A 7,689-nucleotide genomic window follows, 5' to 3' on the forward strand; every position below is an offset into this window, starting at 1 on the left:
ACCAGGCTTTCCAATTTAAAAGCAGCAAGTCTTAGACAATTACCTAATTTTTCTGTCTTGATTTCCTATTTGCAAAATAGAGGATAAGAGAGAATATTGTCACAATATAAGAGAATTGCTTTATTTTATGAAAGGTTTGCTTAGAGCATTGATTGGAACACAGACACACTCCGTCAATGGTAGCTACTGTCTTTGTGACTTGCCTTGGATATCTGTGACTGTCCCTGGCACTCAGGTCATGACTTCCATGTTTCCTGTCCTCACTGTTGAGAACTAGCAATAAGAAGAGCTCATATCAAGTCCTAAGGCTGTTGTACTGGTGGGGCATGGATTTGTATTCATTAATATGTCCTCTTTTAAAGTAGGGACATAGCTTGAGTGGGAGTCAGATGAGCTTTCAAGTCCCTCTCCATCCCAACTCCATGCTTTTCCTACTAACTTGTGATGGTAAAAACACTGAATTTGTAAGTTTTATTTTCTGTTACATACATGAACTTGAGCTCTCTTCTACAGCACTGGCAAGCCAGTAAGATTTATTTTAGCTCATGTTTCCTCTTCTCTTTCAGTGTTCCCAATCACAATTCTGCTTACTATCAGACAATTTCACCTGAGTCCCTTTGGTGTCCTTCAGGTTTGGGGATCAGTTTTGGAGAAACTCGTTAGAGTGGTCTCCTCAATGGCCATCTGAAATCATAGCATATTTTTAACTCAAAAAACTAAAATGATAGTGAGATGAGTAAACAAAAATAGAGATAAAGCTAAAGGAGAAAGGCCAGGCCTGAGGAAGTAAGTGACTGTGTGCCAACGAGGTTTTAGGGAGCTAGACACATGGGGCAGGGGTGATCTCCTTGACAACACAGACTTTGAGATAGATAAGAAAAATGTGCACCATTGGGCATGTTTGTCTATTTTGTTAAGCCCAAGGGAAAGAGAGATGCTGTGTCTAGCCTGGGAGGAAAAAAAAAGTAAATTCTCCCTTCTTCTGTCTTTTAAAGAGTTGAATGATGTTCATCTGTACTGGTGAGGGTCATCTGATTTATTTAGTCCTCCAATTTAGACGCTAATCTTATCTGGAAGCACACCTAGAAAAAATGTTTGGCCAAATATTAGGGCAACCCAACACCTTATTATGTCAGTACATGAGGTTAAACAAATTGAAACCATGTCATATATATATATATATTGGCTATTTCATTGTTGAGTTATGGTCATGATATTTAATGATTTGAAGTGGGTCATGAGAGCTCATTTGCACGCTTATTAAACATCACGATTGCGATAAGCCCTATTGCAAAGCAGACATTCTCCTGTGGCTTCATCTGCCATTGCTCTGAAAGCATCTGTACCTGCTGTCTTGTCATCCTTATTTATAGATTCTCGCCGATGCTAACCCATGAGCATCTTATCTGTTCTAACCCCCGCGCCCCCTGTGGTGGTATCTCTACTGTTGTGTATCCGTTGAAATGACTTTGTGTTGTGCTGCCGCCTCCCAGCAGTGTCTGTGACTGGATGCAAACCCAGGCCTTTCCTTCATCTTTTTTCCTTGAGTAAAACAGGAAAAAAAAAATCGGTATGAGTTCAAAATGACTGTAGAAAATATCCAGTTCTCAAATATTCCTGGGAGCTCTGCTTTGGTCTTGTGACAAGGGACCTTGCAAGTTGGGAAAAAGGTAGCAAGAAAAGACAAGAATAGTTTCAGAGACAGTCATTAGTTTGTGCTTTGTTCTCTAGAGACGACTTCCATCTTCATTTTGTATGCTTCCTGATTTTCTATTTTTTATCTGACAGCCTTTTGCTCTGGAAACATTCCCTTTCAAAAACACAAAAGAATACTTCTTTCAAATGTAAGCTCAGCTGTTCATCAAGTTGTCTAATTGGGGTAGGGACAATATCCTGCAGGGTAAAGCTTCCCTCAGCACACTGAAGTTATAGGTTGATTGGAAATTTGGTGAATGTACCTAGATCACGCTTTTCAATAGGTTAAACTATTGTGTATTGTGGTGATATATTGTGTCCCTCAATATATTGTGTACCCTAATAAAGCTTATCTGAGGATCAGAGGAAAAAGCCAGCCAATATATTAAATATAGAAGCCAGGCAATGGTAGTCCATGCCTTTAATCCTAGCATTCAGGAGGCAGCCTTTCATCTGGATCTCTGTGAGTTCAAGGCCACACTGGGAACAGAGCCAGGTGTGGTGGCTCATGCCTTAAATTCCATCACTAGTTAACCATAAAGGTCTGGAGGTCTGCACAGACAGACAGGAAGTGACAGAGCTAGGCAGAAAGAGGAAGTGATGTAGCTGGGCAGAGAAAGGCATATAGGCGTGGATATACAGGAAGTAGGTCTCTTTGGAGGCTGAGGGCTGGTAAGGTGAGGTTGGCTGTGGCTTGTCCTGTTCCTCTGATTTCTTGGTTTTAACTCCAATATCTGGCTCTGGGTATTTTTTATTTATAAGACTGTTTAACAGTTCGTCTTACAATGTATAAAAGAAATAACAAAATATAAGATAGAATTTTAGGTTACATTAAGGAGGCTGAGTATATCACAGAGGTGAACAATGAACTCTGTGCTTCCAGTGTGGCATCTTGGGAGTGAAGAGTTCTCCATGAAAATGAGCAGCACTTCTATCTTGTTCATCCCTGGACCAAACATCCATTTTGGCAATACCGTACTTGCTATTAGTAGCTCATTTTCAGAAACATAAAGAACTGCGCAGGACTTTCTTACAATAGAAATTGGGTTAATTACTGCTGAATTAATAGGTCAGGAGCATGTTCAAATATTTATTAATCACACGAGTTCCTTTTCATCAAACATACAACAAATACATATTCAAGTTTTCTTCTCTGTTACATGGAAATAATATAAAGGTTATTGTATACTGACTACCTTCTCCCCTTTTCTAAAAGGGTCTGAAGCAGACACTTTTTGGAAAGTATATCATAAACAAGTGTTGATCTCAGAAATCTTGACTGGAGATCTTGCTGCCTTTGTGAAAACTTCAAAGAGCCACAGAAATCGGTAACGACCTTTGTTGTGGCCTCATGCTCTTCTCCAGGGCAGTAGATAAAAGAAAACATCAAATGCCAGAGCCTTCCTCATTCCAGTGTGTTATCTGGTTGCCTTTTTCTCTATTTTATTTATTCTGTTTATACTGACTTTATTCCATGACCACTGGGAAAGGAAATCCAGCCCTACTAAAAGATACCTTTGATTTGAGCCTCAAGTTTGTTTATAGATAGCCATATTTATAAGCAGATAAAAATACGGTTGGTTTTGTCTGTGAAATTATTTATACAAGCATTACTATATCTGAAGGCTTTCCCTGATCACTTGTTCTAAAGTAGGACCACATTTTTCTTGGCGTCAGTACACTTCCTCATTGTACTTTATTTTTCTTCTTACAGTTTCAGTACTATCAGGTATATAGTCACTTGTTCATTTTTTTAAAGTATCCATTATCTCAGTGATAAACACTTAATGTCTAGAATGATACTGGAGAGATAGTCACTGAGTAAATAAGGGACAGATGATGGAATTAAATAAATAGCTTATAAACATATAAATTTAGTGATTGGCATATATTCAAGAAAATTATCATTGCAAATAAAGAGCATATTGCTGTGAAATAATTCTTCTGTACAATATGAATATGTATTGCTCTCATTGGTTAATAAAAAGCTGGCAGACCAATAGCCAGGCAGGAAGTATAGGCGGGACAGCCAAATAGAGAGGATGTTGAGATGAAGAAGGGCAGAATCAGAAAGGTCACCAGCCAGATCCAGAGGGTGCAGGAGATGAATGTGCCATGCTAATAAAGGTACCACAAAATGGCAGAGAATAAATGAGAAATATGGGCTAACTTAAAATGTAAGAGCTAGTTAGTAATAAGCCTGAGCTGCTGGTTGAGCATTTACAATTAATATGTCTCTCTGTGGTAATTTGGAAATAGCTCCTAGGATGGGAAAACTCTACCTACAGAGTTTATCATTGAAGACAATAAACTCTGGAACCATGGGACCTAAGTCTAACTATTGAATGAACTCTTTATTGCTTAACCTATTAATCCTATTCTATATATAGTCCCATATATATATATGAATACACATGTGTGTGTGTGTGTGTATGTGTGCTAACTTTTAAAATTTTTAAGTGTGCTTTAAATATTAGAAGCATTATGGTTGAAGTATCTATTAAAGATGCCCAGCTCATGAAAATGATACTGGTAATAGTAATTAGGAGAGACAAGATTTCAGCAATTACAATACCTAAAACAATTAGAGCATTATCATAGATACAGGAAGTTCTGTAGGTACAGGATTTCATGACATCATTTGTAAAGTAGTTTCAGGTTGTTGTTGGCAAGTGACTGCTTCTTTCCTGCTATAATGATGGCTGTTTTACCTTAAAAATTGGTGCTATTAAATATATCAGCAATTCTGTCTTCAGTCTTATGTCACGTGTGGACATGGCAAACCAAACATGAGCTATGAACCTCTTTTTCCTTTCCTTTCTTTCTTTTTAAAACTGTTCGCAGACCTGGTTAGACTGCTTGTATCACCTTGGGGGTTATAGATTTAGATAGAGATTTAAAACTAAAATTGTGACTTTTGAAATAACTTGAGAAAGATTAACAACCTATAGGAAGAAAAGTTGCTAAGAGGATTGTTGGTGAGAGAGAGCATCTTCAGATCAACACTGAAGTTAGGAATGCTGTGAACCTCTCCTGGGGCTCAACTAACAAAAGCTCACATACAACCATTTCCAAAGGTCAGGAAGGAGACCCAGGATCATCTTGGATGTAGAAGCTGAAGAACTTCCCAATTCCCTTTCCTCTTTGAAATCCCAAAGGACCAGAAATCTGTGTGCATCACCACTGCACTATATGTTCCCCTCATTGAGCAATGTTACCCTTGCATGTGTGTTAAACACGCAGATTCACAGAGAGGTTCTGTGAACACGTTTCAGCTTTTGTAACCAACAGCTGGTGCTGTGTATCCACATTCATTTGTAGTGGTCTAAGATAACTGTCAGAACATTAATGAGACTGGGAATCTCAACTGACTAGAGTCTATTTAATGAGCCACTGTGGCTGATGCTGGGTAAACTCTTTTCTACACCATACAGAGACTTGGCATCGCATACTATGTGTACATACTTTAAATCATGAAAGTGTTCAAGGATTCTAGGAAGTATTGCTGGCATATGATTTATATCTGACAAATGGAGATATTTCTAAAACCTAGTAAATGTCAAAGATGAGATATAGCACACATAGTGTCATATTTATGGTAAATTTAAGATTACTTTTAGCATTCATTTTAGTGCCTAAACATGACTGCATAAAGCACTATTATAGATATATTTTCTTCCTTCTTCATATAGTTTAGGCCTGTTCAGATTGCCAGGTGGCATTTTCCCATTTTATAATAGCATGGTATCAAAAGAAGAGCTTAGTTCTTTCCAGAACACTTGAAAAGTCTCTTTTAACTCCACCATATCAGCTACTTTGGGATTTGCTGTTCAGACACACATTGCACGATTACTAGCTTCAGTCTTCCAGATGTTGTTGGTCTCTGTCCTAATTCCCTCTCCCCACACTTTCCTTTCCTGTCCTCACTGGCTTGGTTCACCAGTGTCTCTGTCTACAGATTCAACTTACCTTCACTTCAGTCCAGTTCTGACTGGAAATATTAACACTGAGTGGTCCTTGTCTTCTGTCTTCATCTGTACTGGAGCACAATGCTGCAACATCTGCCCACCTTCTAAATGATGCCTTCAATTCATCCTATTAACAGTCTGAATTATTGCATGGCATCACAGTGCTGTAATTGCACTGTTTACAATTTTCTTCTTGTAACAGTCTGGGTTTCCATCTCTTGGACTTGATAGGGTATCATTAGACACAGACTTGTTAAACAAAAGTTAATATTACAATCTATCCAAGAAATATGCAATCATATATTTCTCTTAGGTCAATGTCTGCTAAGTGAGATTTCGCTAACATTATAATAGGGATGAAGAGACTGGTTTTTCTAAATGCCCTGCCCTTTGCTGTTACTGAGATACAATATGTATAATATCAGACCTATGGTAGATAACTAGAAGCATGATAAGTCTTGGGCCCATCTTTGTTTTGATTCTGTGTCCATTGTGACAGATTCCTGTTCAATTGTGTATATAGTCATGTTAACCATTGAAGGAGTCATAATCTAAACCTGAAAATTATGTTCGCCTTCAAGACAGGCAACACTAAAATAAGAACAACTAAGGGTTTTTTTTTGTGGCCTGCTTTTACAGAATTCTTCCCAGATCCTCAAAAAGGTAGTTAGTAATCTCCAATACTGCCATAAACATGAAGTCAGCTGGAGCCTTCAGAACAAGCTCTGCAGGAAGATCAACCCAGGATGAGACTGCCCCTCTCCAAAGCTGGAGTCATCACTCCACCACAGAAACTGAGACAGTTTCCCTAAGGAGAAAAATCACCACACAATTAGAGCCCCACTGGTCCGTCAAGCTCTGCAGATCCAGATGCAATAACAATCAGCCAGGGCGCAGTTTGACCAAGACTTCTGACTATGTGTGCTTCTTGTTCTTTGCGGTGCGATCAGTGTTGGAGCGCCTGTCAGTACTGCCACAGCCAGGGATGACGATCACCTTTATCTTTCTGATACAGCCATGGTGACCAAATTCCTTTCCTGTCTTTCAGTGTTACATTTTTTCTATTCGACATCTGGGGAGAGCACCCCAACCTAATTTTGGGGGTACTTGCCAAAGTTAGGCTTCTTACAATCCAGGACTGGCATGACATTCTCACTGGCACTCCTTGCCAAGCTCCTGTTTTCTTTCCAGAACTCTCAGTTATTTATCAGGGGCCCATCCTACCAACACTTACTGGACGAAAGATTGAGGTGCTGAACCTTTAGGCCTGAGACCACTGTCCCTTCAGTGAGTGGGTCGAGTGCTGGGTCTGAACCCCTCCCTTTACCTGATCACTTCACATTTTTGTGCCAGGTCTGAAAGTCACTGTGACATGTCTTACCTCTGAGCTTCACAAGATAAAATATTGTCTCAAAATTTACAAAAAAAAAAAAAAAAAAAAAACTTTAGAAGTTTTAAATACAAAGAACTGGAAAATTAAGAATTTTTGCCCATCCAGTAAAATATCATGGATTAATTGTTTTGATATATTAAGCCTCATAAACCCTTCCTTATTGGCAGTTCATTTTATGCTAGAGGAACTTTGAGCTTATTTGTTAAATACTTCTAATTTACAGACGAGAACATGTGAGTTTGTGTTAATGTGGCTTGTCTGAGATCACACAGAAAAGTCCAGGCTTACTGTGCCTTCTCTCAGAAAAAGTTAAATCACCTGATTAAGTTTAGAGTTTAATTGAATTATTTGCAATTCAGTAAGTTTCTCTATCTCCATGCTCAGCTGGTTGGGGCTGATGGATTCCAATGACGTTTAAAAATCAGAGAATGGTCATTGGATTTTATCGATACTGGAAATAATATTCAGGGAGATTTTCAACTTTTAGAATTATGTACTTCAAAACCAAGAATATCCTTAAATTTGTGGATCTACCCATGAGTAGTGACTGACCGTGTCAGCAGAGGGCAGCCAGCTACTAAAATTTGGAAAGGTATTTACCCTTGGATTTAGTTTTTGACTTAAAATTCTTGT

Source organism: Peromyscus californicus, unplaced genomic scaffold (genome assembly GCF_007827085.1).
Source record: "Peromyscus californicus insignis strain IS unplaced genomic scaffold, ASM782708v3 Scaffold_6__1_contigs__length_162567912, whole genome shotgun sequence".
Classification (NCBI taxonomy): Eukaryota; Metazoa; Chordata; class Mammalia; order Rodentia; family Cricetidae; genus Peromyscus; species Peromyscus californicus.